The 20636-nt window shown below is 40.8% G+C and overlaps 1 pseudogene; it reads left to right on the plus strand.

Moving 5' to 3' along the window:
* Positions 1-20636, plus strand: part of LOC138878708 (CBL-interacting serine/threonine-protein kinase 20-like) — a 245739-nt pseudogene that overhangs the window by 74600 nt on the left and 150503 nt on the right.

A 20636-nucleotide genomic window follows, 5' to 3' on the forward strand; every position in this document is an offset into this window, starting at 1 on the left:
AAGATTTCGTGGTTACTCAGGTATTGATTGACAATGGGTATAGTGCGAACATTTGTCCTCTATACACGTTGAACAAGATGAAAGTGGAAGATGAAAAAATTCACAAGAATAGTATTTGCATTCGGGGATTCGACGGTGGAGGGAAAGATTCAGTCAGTGACATAGTGCTTCAGCTCATAATCAGGCCAGTGGAGTTTACTATGGAGTTTCAAGTACTAGATGTGGTGGTCTCTTATAACCTTTTGCTGGGGAGACCATGGATTCATGCCGCCAAGGCAGTGCCATCTACATTGCATCAAATGGTCAAATTCGAGTGGGACTGACACGAGATTGTGGTGCACGGTAAAGATAATATGTGCGCTTTGAGTGATGCCATTATACCTTTCATAGAAGTTGACGATGACAAGGGGCCGTGGGTCTACAAAGTCTTTGACACAGTCTCAGTGGAAAAGCTCCTTGAGGGGGAGAGCATCCGAATCCCTAGAGTAACGGCCACGACTGTCATGGTGGCCTTTGAGATGTTAAAAAATGGGTTCATACCGGGTAAAGGTTTGGGTGTTGCTCTTCAAGGCATTGTGTAGCCAGTGTCTCTTCCAAAGAATCTGGATACTTTTGGTCTGGGGTTCAAGCCTACAGTTGCATATGTGAGACAAGCCCGCAAAATGAAATAGAAAGCGTGGGCATTACCAAAGCCAATCCCGCGTCTGTCCAGATCATTCGTCAGGCCGAGTATCAGAAAGCAGTTGTTGTCAAAAGTTCCTGGACTATTGATTGGTGTTGATGGAGACTTGGAGAAGGGGTTCGAAAGGTTATTCGCCGAGGTTAACATGGTTGAGGCTGGAGAAGGGTCAAGAAAAGCAGATGTGCAATTCGTGGGGCCACGTGCAAAAGTCAACAACTGGGAAGCTACTCCTATTCCTACTCTGAGGGAGTCTTGGTAGTAGGTTTTGATTTTCTTTTAGTTGTCTTGGTTATTCCAGGGTTTGTAATTCAGATATTATGTTCCGTCCAGTTGGATGCGTTAAAACCCTGTTATCTTTAAATTCAATGAAATGCAATTGTTCCTTTTCCTTTATTTCTAATAGTTTTGTTTTTATTTTCTTTTTCTTCCTTGTACAGTTCTTTTTATGCTGATATCAATGACATGACATGCGTGAGGAATTTTCGGCCCAGTTTTAAAAGCTAATCTAACTCTGAAATAATAATACAAGAAATTGAGTGTGATGGCGGGTTGGAATATGATGACGATGAGGCCTATGAAGAAATTAGTAAGGAATTAAGTCATTTTGAGGAAAGCCCAAACCTAATTTGAACGATACAGAAGCAGTTAATCTAGGGGACCAAGATAATGTCTGTAAAACTAAAATAAGTGTCTATCTGGAACTTCAACTTAGGGAAGAGATAATCAAAGCACTGTTTAAATACAAAGATATTTTTGCATGGTCATATGATGATATACTGGTCCTAAGAACTGATTTAGTGGTTCACAAATTGCCCACTGACCCGACATTCCCTCCTGTCAAACAGAAGCTGAGGAAGTTCAAAACAGATATGAGTGTAAAGATCAAAGAAGAGGTCACCAAGTAGTTCGATGCGAAAGTCATTTGGGTCGCGCGGTATCCCACCTGGTTAGCCAATGTCGTACCTGTGCCAAAGAAGGATGGCAAGACCAGGGTGTGTATTGATTATCGGGATCTCAACATAGCAAGTCCGAAGGATAATTTCCCCCTGCCAAACATCCATATATTGATTGATAATTGTGCCAGACATGAGATTGGTTATTTTGTAGATTATTATGCGGGTTATCGTCAGATCTTAATGGATGAAGAAGATGCAGAAAAGATGGTATTCATCACGCCATGAGGAACGTATTGCTATCGGGTCATGCCATTTGGATTGAAAAATGCTGGGGCAACCTACATGAGGGCAATGACAACAATATTCCATGATATGATACACCGGGAAATCGAGGTGTACGTGGATGATGTGATCGTGAAGTCTAGAAAGTAGTCTGACCATGTCAGGGATTTGAGAAAGTTCTTCCAAAGGCTTCATAGGTACAATCTTAAGCTTAATCCTGCAAACTGATCTTTCGGGGTGCCGTCTGGAAAGTTGTTGGGATTCATAGCCAGCCGCCGGGGTATTGAACTGTACCCATCAAAAATCAACGCTATCCAGGAATTGCCATCTCCGAGGAACTAGACCGAGGTGATGAGTTTGTTGGGGAGATTGAATTATATCAGTAGGTTCATTGCTCAGCTCACGACAACTTGTGAGCCAATTTTCAAACTGTTAAAGAAAGATGCTGCAGTTAAATGGATAAATGAATGTCAGGAGGCGTTTGATAAGATAAAGGGGTATTTGTCAAATCCACCAGTGTTGGTCCCGCCAGAACCAGAGAGACCTTTGATTCTGTATTTGACGGTCTTGGACAATTCATTTGGCTGTGTATTGGGTCAACATGATATCACTGGTAGGAAGGAGTAGGCCATCTATTACCTCAGCAAGAAATTCACTTCTTACGAGGTTAAGTATACTCACCTTGAAAGAACGTGTTGCGCCCTAACTTGGGTGGCACAGAAGCTAAAACATTATTTGTCATCTTATACTACTTACCTCATATATCATTTGGATCCATTGAAGTATATCTTTCAGAAGCCTATGCCCACAGGAAGGCTTGCAAAGTGGCAAATCCTGCTCACAGAGTTTGACATTGTCTACGTGACTCGAACTGCAATGAAAGCATAGGCCTTAGCGGACCATTTGGCCGAGAATCCGGTTGATGAATATTATGAACCTTTGAAAACTTATTTCCCCGATGAAGAGGTGATGCACATTGATGAGTTGGAGCAGGTTGAGAAGCTGGGATGGAAACTCTTCTTTGATGGGGCTGCAAACATGAAGGGCGTGGGCATAGGAGCGGTACTTATTTCTGAAGCAAGGCAGCACTACCCTATTACGGCTCAGCTTCATTTCCATTGCACTAAAAATATGGCAGAGTACGAGGCCTGCATTCTGGGTTTAAGGTTAGTTGTGGATATGGGTGTCCAGGAAGTCTTGGTCTTGGGTGTCTCAGACCTTCTGGTGCACCAGATTTAGGGGGAATGGGAGGATTTGAAACTCATACCGTACAGACAATGTTTGCATAATATTTTTCAACGGTTTCAGTATTTAGAATTCAAGCATATCCCAAGGATCCATAATGAAGTTGCCGATGATTTGGCTACTCTGACGTCAATGTTACATCATCCAGATAAGGCTTATGTGGACCCTTTGCAGATTCAGGTCCGTGATCAGCATGCTTACTGTAATATGGTGGAAGAAGAACTTGATGGGGAGACATGGTTCCATGATATCAAAAAATATATCAGGATGGGGGTATATCCGATACAGGACACAGGTGATCAGAAAAGAACAATTCGACGATTAGCAAGTTAATTTTTCTACAGTGGAGGGGTATTGTACAAAAGAACTCCAAATCTAGGATTGCTAAGGTGCATAGATGCTAGACCGGCCACATCTATCATGACTGAGGTACACTCAGGAGTTTATGGACCGCATATGAGTGGGTACGTTCTGGCAAAGAAGATTCTCCGAGCAGGTTGTTACTGGCTCACTATGGAGCGGGATTGCATCAGTTTGGTGCGTAAATGTCATCAGTGTCAAGTGCATGGAGATTTGATTCATTCTCCACCTTCTGAATTACATACAATGTCCGCACCATGGACTTTTGTTGCTTGGGGCATGGATGTCATTGGGCCAATCGAGCCAACAACATCGAACGGACACAGGTTTATTCTGGTAGCCATTGATTATTTCACCAAGTGGGTTGAAGCAAAAACTTTCAAATCTATGACCAAGAAAGCAGTGGTCGATTTTGTGCATTCAAATATCATCTGTCGGTTTGGGATTCCGAAGGTAATCATCACGGACAATGGCGCTAATCTCAATAGTCATCTGATGAAAGAGACATGTAAGCAGTTTAAGATTATACATCGCAATTCCACCCCATATCGCCCTAAGGAAAATGGAGCATTCGAGGTAGCCAACAAGAATATAAAGAAGATACTTAGAAAAATGGTGGAAGGTTCTAGGCAGTGGCATGAAAATCTACCGTTCGCGTTGCTGGGTTATCGCACTACTGTTCGAACTTCAATAGGGGCTGCTCCTTATTTGTTGGTGTATAGCACGGAGGTAGTAATACCCATCAAAATTAAAATCTTGTCCCTTCGGATTGTCGCTGAGGCAGAAGTTGATGATGTTGAATGGGTCAAAATCCACTTGGAGCAATTAAATTTGATTAATGAAAAGAGATTGGCAGCAGTGTGTCACGGCCAATTGTACCAACATAGAATGGCGAGGGCATATAACAAGAAGGTACGTCCATGAAAGTTCGAAGTGGGTCAGTTAGTGTTGAGATGTATTTTTCCTCATCAAGCTGAAGCAAAAGGAAAGTTCGCCCCAAACTGGCAGGGGCCATTTGTTGTATCCAGAGTATTGTCCAATGGCGCATTGTATTTGACAGATGTAGAAGGAAAATGTGTAGAAATAGCTATCAATTCCGATGTAGTCAAGAGATACTATGCATGATTTCTTTATTTGATTGTACTTGTTTGTATTTGGTATTTTTGAAAATTGAAATGACGAAGGCGTTTTTGTTCTGCTATCTAAACACTTTATCCCTTGTCACCCCTTTTGAGCCTTATTTATTTTCTTTCATACCCCTCTTTCGGGATCAATGACACAATTCTGAAACATAAGTGCGGAGGATAAGTAAATGAAAAGAAAAAGAAAGAATGAACAAGAAAAGAAAAGGAGAAGAAAAATGAAAAGAGAGAAGAAAGAGAGAGAAAAGAAAAGAAAGAGAAAAGCAAAAAGAAAAAAGAGAGAAAGAAAAAAAGAGAAGAAGAACAACAGAAGAAAGAAGAGGAAAAAAAAGAAGAGAGAAAGAGAAAAAGAAGATCACAACAACAAAGTAATTTCTATGACATGAACTACGTTCGACCTGATTCCTTTTAAGGATATGTAGGCAGCCTCACGGTTCGGTCTCATCAAAACAAAAATCCAAAAGTCCCCGAGCAAGAAACTGGGGCAGAAGTTATGGTTGTTGTAAAAAAATCTGGTTCCGAAAGTCGTACTTTTGAACCCATGCGAATTGTTTTGAGCCTTTGATATCCTTTCTTTTCTAACACTGTCCAAAAGCCCAAATTACGGCCTAAAGAAAGACCTTCTGATTAATCTTTGAGAAATGCCAAGTCGAGCAGGTAATGGTAATTCATGTCAGGGGAAACACTCTGGTTCAAGTTGAGAGAAATAAAATGAGAGAGTCTTATTGGTGAAAACCTTCACAGGCACCATAAGGCAACGAGAGCAGAGAGAAATAAAAATGAGAGAGTCTTACTGGTGAAAACCCTCACAGGCACCTTAAGGCGAAAATTAGTTGACAGATGAATGAATGAGAGAGGTCTGCTGGTGAAAACTTTTCAAGGCATCGCAGGATGAACAAGGTCGGGGTTTGGATAAAGTAATCAGGTCATGGAAATTCTGAGGCAACAAAGTACGCCAACAGAAAGCCGATTGGTTGGACATACTGGGTCGATTAATCCGAAATGCATGTCATGATCATTGGTACCAGCTGTTCCACTCAAATAAGTTTCTTTTTCTTTTTCCCTCTGTAACAGTAATCTGGTTTTGGATTCTTCTTAGCCTTAACCCGCAAAGTCATTGCATTTCATTTTCTTTTGGGTATTTGTCTAAGATGTTTCAATGTTAATCTTGTTCAAAGCAAGTGAAAAGGATTTCAAGGCTCACTACCAACTTTCAAAATGTAAAAGCACGGCGTGGTCAGATCATACTAAGGATAACGTTATGCAAAGGGGGGTACAAGGAATTACCAGAAATTTCATCGGTGGAATGGTTGATGATATCATGGGAGATGCAAAAGTTCAGATAAAGAGGCTATAGGTAAAAAAAATAGCATGGGTATAGAACACTCATGAAGTCAAAGGTTATGGGGTTTGAAAGTCAGTCAGAAAGTCAAAGCAGTTCAGGGCCAGTTTGGGGAAGCCAGTCAAAACAAAACAATGAAGTGGAAAGATCTTCAGCAAGAATGCCATTAGCTAACCACCATTTTAAACTGACAAAATCTTCTTTGATTGAAACAGGGGCAGAAAAATTCATTTGTTTTGGGGAACTCTCTGTAGGGGAAAGAGCAAGCACCAAAACAGGTTTGACCGTAAACTCTCAGGATCTTCCTGGAAAACTTGACTTAGTTTAAATCTCAAAACAATCATGAGTAGTATCATTTAACATAAATACACCCCAAAGGAATGTAAGTTGATTTCAAAGTTTGCATGTTTAAGATATGATTCAACTAGGAGTTTTCAGGACCTTCCTGGATAATAGGATGTAGTTCAAAACCCTCTTAGATAATAGGACTTAGCGGAAGTAATAACTTTAGAAGATGCAGCTTAGATCTATAATTGTCAGTTTTCAGGACCTCCCTGGATAATAGGACTTAGCTTTCAAATTCTTAGTAACAGTTGGTAGAATAATTCAGTTTAACACTCACCCATGTGCCGAGATACCCAAACTGGGGCAGGAAAATTTTCTTTGTTTTGTCTATTTTGAAGTTAGGATCCCGTCTGGAGAGCAGGGAATACAGTTCAAGTTCAGTAATCAGGAACCCGCCTGGAGAGCAGGGAATACATTTCAAGTTGAAGTTAGGAGCCCGCCTGGAGAATAAGGGAGTACAATTTAAGTTTTAGCTTTCAAATTCTTTGTTTTGTCTATGATGAAGTTAGGAGCCCGCTTGGAGAGCAGGGAATATATTTCAAGTTGAAGTCAGGAGCCCGCCTGGAGAGCAGGGAATACTTTCAAGCGCAGCAGTCAGGAGCCCGCTTGTAGAACAAGGGAGTACAATTTAAGTTTTAGCTTTCAAATTATTTTTTTTTGTCTATGATGAAGTCAGGAGCCCTCCTGGAGAGCAGAGAATATATTTCAAGTTGAAGTCAGGAGCCCGCCTGGAGGGCAGAGAATACTTTCAAGCACAGCAGTCAGGAGCCCTCCTGGAGAACAAATGAGTACAATTTACGTTTTAGCTTTCAAATTCTTTGTTTTGTCTATGATGAAGTCAGGAGCCCGCCTGGAGAGTATGGAATATATTTCAAGTTGAAGTCAGGAGATCTCCCGGAGAGTAGGGAATACTTTCAAGTGCAACGGTCAGGAGCCCGCCTGGAGAACAAGGGAGTACAATTTAAGTTTTAGCTTTCAAATTCTTTGTTTTATCTATGTTGAAGTTAGGAGCCTTCCTGGAGAGCAAGGAATATATTTCAAGTTGAAGTCAGGAGCCCGCCTGGAGAGCAGGGAATACTTTCAAACGCAGCAGTCAGAAGCCCGCCTGGAGAACAAGGGAGTACAATTTAAGCGTTAGCTTTCAAATTATTTGTTTTGTCTATTTTGAAGTCAGGAGCCCGCTTGGAGAGCAGGGAGTACTGTCAAGGTGAAGTCAGGAGCCCGCTTGGAAAACAGGGAATACTTTCACGTTTAGCAGGCAAGAGCCTGCCTGGAGAACAAGGGAGTACAATTCAAGTTTTGGTTTTCAAAATTCTTATTGATATTTGATAATGTGATTCGTTTTACACTTATATATGTGCCCACATACCCAAACTGGGGCAGAAAATTCTCTTTGTTTTTGTCTATTTTGCTGAAGTCAAGAGCCCGCCTGGATAGCATGGGAATACATTTCAAGTCGAAGTCAGGAGCCCGCCTGGATAGCATGGGAGTACATTCAAGTTCAGTGATCAGGAGCCCGCCTGGAGAGCAGGGAATACATTCGGATTTAACAGTCAGGAGTCCGCCTGGAGAGCAGGGAACACATCTCATATTACAATTCAAGGTGACAACAAAGAGATTCCACCGAGAGAATAGAGGACAACAAGGCAACAAGAACTGCTAGATCAAGTTTGAAGATATAGATAGGACTTTTGTCATCCATAGATCATAGTCTAGTCTAGCTTCTTATTTTATTTTGACATGGTGTAATAAGGGGGTTTAGTAAGCAGTAGCAACAGCAGCAGCAACAGTGAAATCACAGCTTCATGGTAGTCCCAACTACCAAAACATTCTTGAACTACACTAACATGATTCCTTTTTAGCCAAGGATATGTAGGCAACCTCAGAAGCAGGGTGCGGTCAAATCTTTCAAAGATGCTTCCCACAGAGTATTCAAACGGGCAAAAATCGCTCGTAACCGCTCACTTATCTTTGCACGAAAAGTTTTCGTGTTTTCGGGCAAAGAGGGGCAGCTGTGAGCACGTGATTTTTGCACGTGATATTTGCAATTTTGTGGATTCTCGTAGCATTTTTCTGTTAATTGTTTGCATTTTTGTTGGTACAATTTAATTAGTGAAAGATACAAAAAATATGTTGCATTTGCATTTAGGCGTAATTTTACATTTTTAGGATTAATTAGAAAATAATTGCTGCATAAAATGGGAAAATCACAAAAATAGTTTAATTTGCATTTTTAATTTTAGCTTTGATTTTGAGTAGCTTTCTTTCTAAATTTAGTTTTAATTAATTGTGATAATTATTAGTTGGAGTTAATTAATTCAATATGGTAGGATAATTTGATTAGGAATTAATTTAGGTTTTATTTTTAATTTAAATTTTATTTAAAATAAATTAAAGGAAAAAGTGAAAAAAGGAATTGAAGGGATAGAGTTGGGATGCCTTCAGTTAAACATGCCCAGGCCAAAAGCCATTTTCCCTGTACCCGTCCATTTAACCCAGGACCAAACCCGTCCAAACCGGTCCAGCCCCTCCTCACCAAACGACGTCGTTTAATTAGGCTTTGATCTGAGCCGTTGATTGTGCCTAAATCTAATGGATTAGAACTAGCCCTTCCCCCCGTATAAGAGTGTCCGAATCCTCGGACCCCCCATCTCCTGAGCCCAAAGCCTAATCCCCTCTCTGAAATCACCACCCCTTTCCACCGTGACTCCGCCGTCTGGAAATCGCCTCACGGTGGCGGAGCACTTCCAAATCCATCCAAATTTCGACCAGACAACCCCCATCATCCCCTCTTTCATATCATGTCACCACATTTACCAAAAGACCACTGGATTTTACCGAATTTCTGATCAAAGATTAAAAAATCCAAGTTTTCTTCTTTCGCCTAAAAATTCCGGATTACATCCTCAGTTCGTGTTATAACAAACATGAATTTCTCAGATTTCATAAAAAAATGGGGTCATTTCATGTCAAGAGCGTCCTTTCCCTTATTTATGACCTGATTTCAGACACTCGGCCTTAAATAACCCAATTTCTTCAAGATTCTGCCTCGTTCCTTTCTTAGCTCGTGATGAGAATTGCGTCACGAATTATTAGCTATGAACAAGAGTTCGACTAATATTCATATTACAATTCTTGCCATTTGGTCAAGCTTTCGAATTCGCTGGAGTTTCGATGTCGGGTCAGCCTCGTCTTCGAGGATTCCGAAGTTTAAAATGGAGTGCATAGGTATCTTATGTTCCTTTGGTATTTTTTTGCCTTGTTCTATTTTTCAGTTAGTTCAACCTTTAGTCCTCAGTTGCTTCTCCTTTTCTGTAGGATTAAGTTAGATATGCTAGTGTGATTTCAGGCTAAAGCATTTTAAAAGAGAAGAAGAAAAGAAATTTGATTAATTATGTGTGTTGTCGCTATTCTGAATTTGACTTTTAATTCCTTTAAGTTTGTTTGTTTGGGCTGGGTTTGGGGTATGTTATTTACTAGCCTATCACTTGAAGGAAACATGCCTATTAGCCCAAGTTTAAAATTGGGTTTGGGTTGATCTGACCCTGCTTTGTCCTAAGAGTAAATAACAGGGTTTGGGGGAATAATTTGGGTAATATAGGCTGGGTAATCTTTTATAACTGACTGAGGGAAGCTTTCTAGAAGTTGGGGTGGGGACTAATGTGAAAGATCTGATTTTTGGCTAGGGTTTTTAAGCTAAAATGAAAATTAGCCAAGGGGCAAAGTGCAAGCTGAAGCTACCCTAAGACTTGCCTATAAAGGCATCTTATCTTCTTTGGCAAGTAAGAATGGTGGGATTAAAAAACAAAAAGCAAAAATAGCTGAGAAAAGTTATTCTGAAAACACATTGAGATTTCTGCATCTTTTGGGGTGGGAATTGGTTCTAAATCAACTCACTAATCTTGAATTTCAAACGAAATTTGAAAGCTTAAATGAATTCTTGCTGTATCTGGGTGAAAAATGGTTTAAAGAGCTGAAATTGTTGGATCTTTGGAAGCTGTTTGATTTGTTTTTACTGTTGATCTCTGTTGCTATATTTGCCAGCTTGGTTTTGCTTTAAGTTGATTCTCAAAACTCTTGTTTGTCTTTGTTGTAACCAGGTACACATTAAACTCCAAATGACATATTGAAATGGGAATGAGCATGCTGATGATACCATGCTTTAAGGCAGTATATGTTAAATTATTTGGTTTTGTGATCATGTAGTCCTGTTTCATGGTTGTGTGTGCACTAAGTTATTATTAAAGCATTCGTAAAGCAGATGAGTAATTTGGTCTAGTATGGTTTGATTTATGGGCGAATAAGAATGTTGTTAGATACATTTAGTCATGATTTTGGTACTATTAGTTCTAATGTGGGATTGTATTCAGAAGTTAGACATGTGAGTTTCATTAAACTAACTTGAGGCTGCTTACCTCTTCTAGATGTTAGTTTAAGTGTTTGAACAAATTCAGTGCACGATATTGTATTTGATAGCTAATCTGAATGGCTGTAATATTCTACTGAAGTCACTGAGTGTGTTAGTTTAAATATTGATTATGTAGTAGCTCTGATTTTGAGATGCAGAAACTTGGTTATGCCATGTTGCCATACAAAAGTCTCCTATTTGGTTTAGGTAGAATCAGCCAGTTATTGCTCTCTTTCGAGGTTTGGAGTCAGGCAGTTCCAAGTCCTTTGTTAATGAATGAAGTCTATATGAAACTTTAAATTGATTTTCTTCTTACTGGAAATTCGAATTGGTGGCTTAAAATGATAAAACATCCTGCATGAGCTGTTAATAATCAGTTTTTTTTCTTTTTTCAAGATTCTAAATCTTTACAACAATGCAGTTTACTTTTAATTGTTACTACTTAAATCACTGACTTGGGCTATTAGCATCGGCTCAGTTGTGCCAAGTCTCCTTTTGATGGGCAGATCTCAGTTATGGGCTTCGTGTTTGAGCCCATTTGCATCTTCACACCTGTTGGCGAAATGGGCAATTGGTCATTGGGTTCATAGCCCGCCTGGGTTCCTTCAGTAATTCAATTTGATTTCATGTACCGTTAACTTACGAATTATTAACATTGATTTTTAAAACTTTCGCCTTAATGATTGGAAATTCTTCAGTATTTAATTAATTAGCAGGGTCCTTTAAAATAATCGAGGTGCGCTGTGCCAAAAAAAAGTCTTAAAATGCATGGCCCTCGCTTATTAGTATTCTGATCCTTAGAATTCGATGCACGCCATTTAGCGAATTTTCATGGCCCTTGCAAAGTTACTAACGCATAATTGCTTTAAGCGCGCTATTTTAATAACTTACCTTCCTAAACTTGGGTATGCATTTCATGTGACCCAAATCAAATCTTTAAACATTGAATAAAATATGTTTAGGATTGCGGGTGCATTTCATGTGGCGCGATCCAAAGACGTGTTTTAAATGACGTTCAATCTTCTTTAAAATTAAATAAAAGTGGTTAAAAGCTAAAATGCACATAGGTTTAAAGGTGTTTAAAATCAGATAATTAAGCCGAATATAACAATTAAGCGACCGTGTTAGAACCACGGAACTCGGAAATGCCTAACACCTTCTCCCGGGTTAACAGAATTCCTTACTCGGATTTCTGGTTCGCGGTCTGTAATACAGAGTCAACCTTTCCTCGATTTGGGATTTTAAACCGGTGATTTGGGACACCATAAATCTCCCAAGTGGCGACTCTGAATATTTAAACAATAAATCCCATTTCGATTGTCCTTTAATTGGAAAAAACTCCTTTATACTCCCTTCTTGCGGGTGTAGGTAAAAACGTAGCTGTGACAGCAATAACATCTCGTGTAGCCCCTTTCCTTTACTTGTTTATTTCATTGTTTACTTTCAAATTTCAAACTATTTTCTCAAAATTCAGCTTTTCTTTTGTTTCTTATAATTTCATCTATTTGTAACCCTTATGTGTAAATCCCCTCTTATTTGAAGTCTTACTCGCCTTCATGTTATTTGTACTTAAAGTCACAACCGTAGCCTGGCCGAGAACAACATTAGCGGATCCAGAGGGGTGCCTAACACCTTCCCTTCGGGATAAATTCAAGCCCTTACCCAATCTCTAGTTTCCTAAATCAAGTTCTTCTTAGTGACATCATGCATTCAAATCATTAGGTGGCAGCTCTTCAATTCAAACCCAATTCGCGAAAGGGAATGAGTTGTCCTCCCAAATGTCATGAACTCGCTTCCGCAAGAAAAAGGGGACGCGACAGCATGACGACTCTACTGGGGACATTTTTAGGATTTTACCATTTCAAGCTATTACTGTGACATTACATTTCTTATGTGCCTTATTTGTTTAATACCTTTAAGTATTTAATTCCCTCTTCTACTGCAAAAACTGACTCGTCTCTTGTTTCTTTCCTCTGTTTCTTTTACTGCTTTCCTTTACGGCAATCCTTTGTTACTGTTTTAAATTATTGTAATTCTTACTTTATGAACGTGCAAATACGTGACAACTTGTTTTAATTATTGCATAAGAATGCTTTCAACATCATATTCCACTCGTGCCAAACAAAAAATATAGCAACGCTTATAATGAGTGGTTGTACTCTTCCGATATTCTCACCCTTTAAATCTGGCAAAGGCGTATTTGCGGTAAAACCAGTCGATCAACGGTGTAGTCGACGGTTCCGTGCCTTTCCCTCTTGAGTTGTTAGCTCAAGGGTACCAGTCTAAAACACCATAGAAACCTTACTCTGTTTAATTGTGCATGCATCAAGTTCAAACCTAGCCGAGTCAGTTATGTTGTCCGCATAATGACTCTTTAAGATGGCCTTGTCCAAAGTTTATTGGGTTTCCCTAAAACCCAACGGACACTATCACGTTCTGTGCATTTATTGGGAGAACTAAATTCTTTTATGCCAATTATTGGTATTTAATAGTCGAGTCCGGTGAGGGGTATGGTATTAACCCTTTTATTTTGCAAAAAGTGAAGGACGAGGTCCCTAACTTCGGTATGTTTAACATACCCTCACTCTTGCTAGACTGGTGGAGGAGTCTTCCATTAAATGACTAGATCAACGAGTGGAAAGAGAGAGCCACCAAAGCTAGCGCAAAGTTGGAATACTTGAAGTATAGTCTATTGGAATTGGAAGGGAAAGTGAGGAAGAGAGTCACCGACTGCCAGAACGCTGAAGGAAACGGATGAGAACAAATGGCAAAGGCATTTCTACTGGTGAACCTACGCGAGCTGGAGGATTTGATTAACGAGAGCATTCAACCTGAGGATGGTCCTTCTGGGACCAAATAGATAGGAGTTTTCTTTTGCTTTAAGAAATGTAATAAGGCCAATGGCCACTAGTGACATTTTATTCCTTGTTATTTAGTGTCGATTTGGGACTCGTCTACTTTTTATCAATAAAATGAGGCATTTAGCATTCTAAGTTCTCCAAAACAACTTGTCGCTAGGCCTACCTCGGGCACAAAGAGGTTCCCATATTAGGACACGATTTACATTCTTGCACTATGTGTTTAAATATCGCAACATTTTCTTCTAATCGTCACTAACTTGTTACCTTTTTTGTTTTTACTTTTGTTTTATTTATTCTCCCCCCTAAAGGTTTGTTCGTGCACTCTGGCAATATCAAATGGCCCTCCACCCACCACTCCTCCTAGTCCTATCAAAAACAGGAACAAAGGAAAGATGGAAGATTTGAACAACACCAGAAAAGAAAACTCAACTGAACGGGTAGAGGTCACTCATGGTGCTCAGGTCTCTACAGAAAGTGCATCCCAACTCGAGTCGAAACTGTTGAAATTTTAGGAGGAACTTGATCAGGTTCGGAATCTGGCAAACTTGTCATTTTCCTTCACCACTCTAAATATCAATTTTCCAAACGCTCAGAACCTCACGCCTCCACAAAACATCCCAAAACCACAAAACCATCCCACTCCTCACCATCACTGCAATACTTGCCCCACTTCCAACAATACTCCACTGCTCATCCCGGAACCTTTGAACTCTACAAATGACCATTTCCACACCCACCATAACACCCCCATCTATGTGGAAACCATGCCACACTCCACCCAACCTGTCTCAAGCACACCCGAATCTGATAAGAAAGACATACTCATCAGAAACCTGGCTGTGGAACTCAAGAAATTCACTAGTCGAATTCAGGGTGTCAAAGGAAGCAAGGGGATTGAAGGGTTGACCTATGAAGATCTTTGCATACAACCAGATGTCGAACTGCCCGAGGGGTACAAACCTCCTATGTTCGAGATGTTTGATGGTACAGGGGATCCGAGAGTCCACTTGAGAACATACTGCGACATGCTGGTCGGAGTAGGGTAAGACGAAAGGATTTGCATGAAGCTTTTCATGAAGAGTTTGAGAGGAGATACTCTATCTTGGTACATTAGCCAAGACCTGAAGAAATGGTCAAATGGGTGACTATGGCATCCGAATTTATGGAAAGATTCATGTTCAATACAGAAAATGCACTAGATGTGTTCTACATTCAGAACCTAAAGAAGAAGCCCACGGAAACATTCCACGAGTATGCCGCTCGTTGGAGATCAGAAGCTGCTAAGGTCAAATCTACTTTAGAGGAAGAACAAATGAACATGTTTTTCGTCCGGGCTTAGGACCCGCAATACTATGAAAGACTGATGCTGATCGAGAATCATAAATTTTCTAACATCATCAAGCTGGGATAAAGGATCGAGGAAAGCATCAAGAGTGGTATGGTTACGAACTTTGAAGCCTTGTAAGCTACCAATAAGGCTTTACAGTCTGGTTGTACGTCCAAGAAAAGGGATGTAGGTGTTGTAATTTTTGCACAAAAAGCCAAATCCCCTATTAAATACCAAGCCTATCCGATACCTCCACTCACATATCAGCCTACCCTGAATTACCAAGCACCCTAATCCTCTTACTAAACTTCACCACCTACTTACCAATCACCCCCACCTCCTACTTATCAACCTACATTACCCAGATATTCCCAACCTGCACATGTCTACCAAGCCTACAATGCTCAGCCATCCCACTATCAATCACCTCCCACACGTTAAATCTTTCCTAGACCTCGACCAAATTTTGACCGCAGACCCCCCCAAATAGTATACTGCCATTGCTGAACCGATTGACCAGCTATATGAAAGGCTAAAAGCAGCCGGTTACGTCACCCTTATCCCAGCTATAACCCTTGAAAACCCTTCTCAGTGGGTCAATACAAATAAATTCTATGCATACCATTCCGGCAGGAAGGGACATACCATTGATGAATGCGTTCTCCGAAAGATAAGATCCATACTCTGATCAATAACAAGATCATTATAGCAAATGAGCCTACTCCGAATGTCCACAACAACCCTCTGCCAGACCATAAGGGTGGAGGTGTTCACATGATTGAAATAGAGGATGATTGGGATCCCAAAGGATCGATCGGTTTAATCACAGAAGGTGACGAACCAAAGAAGCTGATAGTCACCCTCAATCCGATCGTAGTCCAGAATTGGCCTTCTGGGGATGCGAAGGTAAACATGTCTGTACCATTTCAGTTTGAAGCACCACACCCTACAAAGATGCCAACACTAATTGAGGTCGAGTTTGGGTCTCCAACAAATGCACCAGCACCGTTTGAAGTTGCGGTTTTACCCTTCAAAACACGTGCTCCATTCGGAGTAAAGGTGCCCATTCCAGTAGTAATGTTGGCTGTAACACCGTTCCATACAAATGCCATACCTTGGGATTACATAGCCAAGGCGAGAAGGAAAGGGAAAGCCAAATTTAGGAAAATAGTTACGGCACAGGGTATGACAAGAACTGGCAGGGTTTATACTCTAGAGCATTTAGCTAAGTCGAGTAATCAAGCCTCTGGTCGACCGACCACTACTGAAACCGGGCCCGATGATCTCTGGAGAAAGGTACAAGCTAAGGAATACTCAGTCATTAATTAGCTGAACAAAACACCGGCACAGATTTCTATCCTAGCTTTGCTGCAAAGTTCCGATGCACATAAGAATGCCTTGTTGAAGGTGCTGAGTGAGGCATATATACCAAGCAACATCACCGGAGGAGAAATGGAAAACATGGTAGGGCAGGTATTAGAAAGCCACAAGATCACTTTTCATGAGGATGAGCTGCCACCAGAAGGGTTGAGTCACAACAAAGCATTGCACATCACTGTATAATTCGAAGATTGCTTTATCACTAGGGTCCTAATTGATGGAGGGTCCAGCCTTAATATTTGTCCGTTGGTAACACTTAGAACATTGGGAAAGGGGCTACATGAGATCAAGGATGGGGCCATCAATGTCAAAGCTTTTGACGGTTCCCAAAGGTCCACCATTGGGGAAATTAGCCTATGTTTGCAAATGGGACCTACTTGGTTCGATGTTGATTTTCAAGTTATAGACGTTCCGGTATCTTACAATCTATTGTTAAGACGACCATGGATTCATGCCGCTGGGGCCATAGCATCAACACTGCATCAGGCGGTGAAATTTGAATAGATCCACCAAGAGGTGATCATTCATGGCGATGGTAGCAATCCCATATACAGTCGCCAAACCAGCCCAGCGATCGGAGGAAAGAGAAAGATAGGCGGGGAAACCTATCACCACATTGAGAGAGTCAACGCCGTTAACAAAGATAAATGGTGGGATAACAAAATTGATAGCATATTGAACTGAAGTGGATATGAACCTGGCAAGGGACTTGGCAAAAACCTCCAAGGAATCGCCAAGCCTATCAAACTAAAGAAACATGGCACTACTTTCGGTCTGGGATTTGAGTACACTTGGGAGGAATTCAACCACTGGTCTCTACCATGGCGCGGTCCTTACCATCCGCTGGAGTAGCCAATACCACATTTGGAGTAGACTTTCCAACTGGCCGATGTTATCTATGGGTCAAAAGAAGAGGAAGCACTAGTAGAGGAGGATTGTTGTGTTGTTCTCGAGGACATCGGCCAGTTGGAAAGTCTTAGAGGACAATGACATGGATTGTTGTGTTGTTCTCAAGGAGGAGGGGGAGGAAGGCCCTTCCATATAGGCAGTGAGCAGAGGAGCATGCCTCAACAATTGGATAATCAGAACCACCAGATCCTGGAAAGTCTCGGGGTAGCAAGGCTAAACAAAGCATCATGCACTGTCTTTTATTTTTACTAGTTGATTTTCCTTTTGTATTTTTGAATTTTCGCAATAAGATCTTCTAATGTTCAAAACAATTATGAAATTTATCAAAACATTTCAGTTTCCTTACAAATCCTACTCTTATTATTTTCTCTCATTACTTTACTTATACAACATTACTAATACCTATCTTGATGAACCAATGTCTGTGACATGCAACGAGACAACGCAACAAACGGACACAGATTCAAAGGAAGATGAAATACTGGAAGAGATTGTTAAGAAAGTTGAGAACAGACCTATGTCCAACCTAGACGAGAACGAGATTGTTAACCTGAGAGATGCAGAGAACGTTAAAAAAACAAGAATCAATGTCCACTTATCGCCATCGGAAAAGAAGGAATACACATAATTTTTAGGGGAATATGAAGAAATATTTGCTTGGTCATATGATGACATAACTGGTCTAAGTACATCTATTATGGCACACAAACTGCCAACTGATCCGACATGTCCACCGGTAAAGCAAAAACTCAGAAAGTTCAAGCCTGATATGAGCTTGAAAATCAAAGAAGAAGTCACTAAGCAGGTCAAAGCTAAGGTCCTCAGGGTAGTGGAATATCCAACATGGCTAGCCAACATCGTGCCAGTACCAAAGAAGGACGGGAAGGTCAGAGTCTGTGTCGACTACCGGGATCTGAACCAGGCCAGTCTGAAAGAAGACTTACCCTTGCCAAACATACATATCCTGATTGACAATTGCGCCAAGCATGAGTTGCAATCATTTGTAGATTGTTTCGTTGGGTATCATCAGATCTGGATGGATGAAGAAGATGCTGAGAAAACGGCCTTTATTATGCCATGGAGAATGTACTGCTACAAGATGATGCCATTCGGGTTGAAGAATGCAGGGGCCACTTACATGAGGGCCATGACTACTATCTTCCACGATATGATACACAAGAAGATTGAGGTGTATGTAGATGATGTCATCATAAAGTTCAAGAAAGCCACTAACCACATGGAAGATTTGAGGAAGTTCTTCAATATATTACAAAGGTACAATCTAAAACTGAATCCCACAAAATATGCATTCGGGGTTCCTACTGGAAAGATACTTGGGTTTATTGTGAGTCACCGATGAATAGAATTGGATCCATCAAAGGTCAAAGCTATTAAAGAACTGCCACCGCCAAAGAACAAGAAGGAGGTGATGAGTTTCTTGGGGAGACTTAACTACATCAGCCGATTCATAGCACAATCTACAGTTATTTGTGAGCCGATATTTAAGATGTTGAAAAAGGACACCGCTACCAAATGGACTGATGATTGCCAAAAAGCTTTCGATAGAATCATGGAGTACCTGTCAACACCACCAATATTGGTCCCGCCCAAGCCAGGTAGACCTCTATTACTCTACCTTGCAGTATTGAATGGAGCATTTGGTTGTGTTCTGGGGCAACATGACGAAATAGGTAGGAAAGAGCAGGCCATCTATTACCTCAGTAAGAAGTTCACCCTGTACGAGGCCTGGTATTCTCTGTTAGAGCGCACCTGCTGTGCTTTGACTTGGGTAGCTCAGTAGTTGAGGCATTATTTCTGTGTCTATACCACATATCTCATATCAAGGATGGATCCTTTAAAGTACATCTTCCTAAAGCCTGTGTCCACTGGCAAGCTAGCCAAGTGGCAAATCATGTTGAGTGAATTTGACATTGTCTACATAACTCAGAAAGCGATCAAAGGACAAGCACTAGCAGATCACCTTGTGGAAAATCCTATGGACGGAGAATACGAACCCCTGAAAACATATTTTCCTGATGAAGAGGTATCATTCATAGGAGAAGTCATTGCAGAATCCTATGACGGTTGGAGAATGTTTTTCGATGGAGCGGCAAATTTCAAAAGAGTCGGCATAGGAGCAGTCCTAGTATTAGAAACCGGTCAACATTACCTAGTATTTACCAAACTCAGAATCCCGTGCAACATGGCCGAGTACGAAGCCTGCATCTTAGGGCTCAATATGGATATTGACATGAACATTCAACAGTTGCTAGTAATTGGGGATTCAAATTTGCTTATACATCAGGTCCGAGAAGAATGGGAAACTAAGAATTCCAAAATATTCCCTTATCTGCATTACGTACAGGAGTTGAGAAAGAGGTTCACAAAAATAGAATTCCAGCATGTTTCCCGGGATGAATTCGCCGATGCACTGGCTACCCTATCATCCATGATACAATATCCAGACAAGAATTTCATTGATTCCATTCTGGTAAAGATCCATGATCAATCCACTTACTGTGCTCATGTCAAAGAAGAAGCAGACAGAAAGCCTTGGTTTCATGATATCAAAGAATACTTGACAAAAGGAGAATACCCAAAACTCACAAATCCTACTCAGAAACGCACACTTCAGAGGTTGTCTAACAATTTCTTTCACAGTGGAGGAATCCTGTATAGGAGGACTCCTGATTTAGGATTGCTAAGATGTGTCGATGCAAAAGAAGCATCTAAATTGCTAGAAAAAATCCACGATGGGACCTGCGGTCCACATATGAATGTCTTTGTATTAGGAAAGAAGATACTTCGGGCTGGTAACTTCTAGATGACTATAGAGACAGATTGCATCTAGTATGTCCGAAAGTGCCATCGTTGCTAGATACATGTTGACATGATAAAAGTGCCTCGAAAAGAGCTTAATGCAACAAGATCGCTGTGGCCGTTCGCCGCCTGGGGAATGGATGTTATCGGACCAATCGAACCCGCCGCATCAAATGGGCACGGGTTTATCCTAGTAGCAATTGATTAATTTACCAAATGGGTTGAAGCAGCATCTTACAAGACTGTAATTAAGAAAGTCATGGCGGATTTCATCCGCAACCGTATCATGGTCGGTTCAGAATTCCAGAGTCAATCATTACTGATAATGGCTCCAACCTCAACAGTGATTTGATAAAATCCATGTGTGAAACCTTCAAGATCGAACACAAGAATTCTACAGCCTACAGATCTCAAATGAACGGAGTCGTAAAAGCCACCAATAAGAATATCAAGAAGATATTGAGGAAAATGATAGAAAAGCATAAACAGTGGCACAAGAAGTTATCATTTGCTTTATTGGGGTATCGCACCACAGACCGCACATCAACTAGGGCAACTCCCTATATGATGGTTTATGGTACAGAAGCAGTCATTCCTGTCGAGGTAGAAATTCCTTCCCTAAGGATCATACAGGAAG

The sequence above is a fragment of the Nicotiana sylvestris genome, chromosome 9 (genome assembly GCF_000393655.2).
Source record: "Nicotiana sylvestris chromosome 9, ASM39365v2, whole genome shotgun sequence".
In the NCBI taxonomy this organism is placed as follows: domain Eukaryota; kingdom Viridiplantae; phylum Streptophyta; class Magnoliopsida; order Solanales; family Solanaceae; genus Nicotiana; species Nicotiana sylvestris.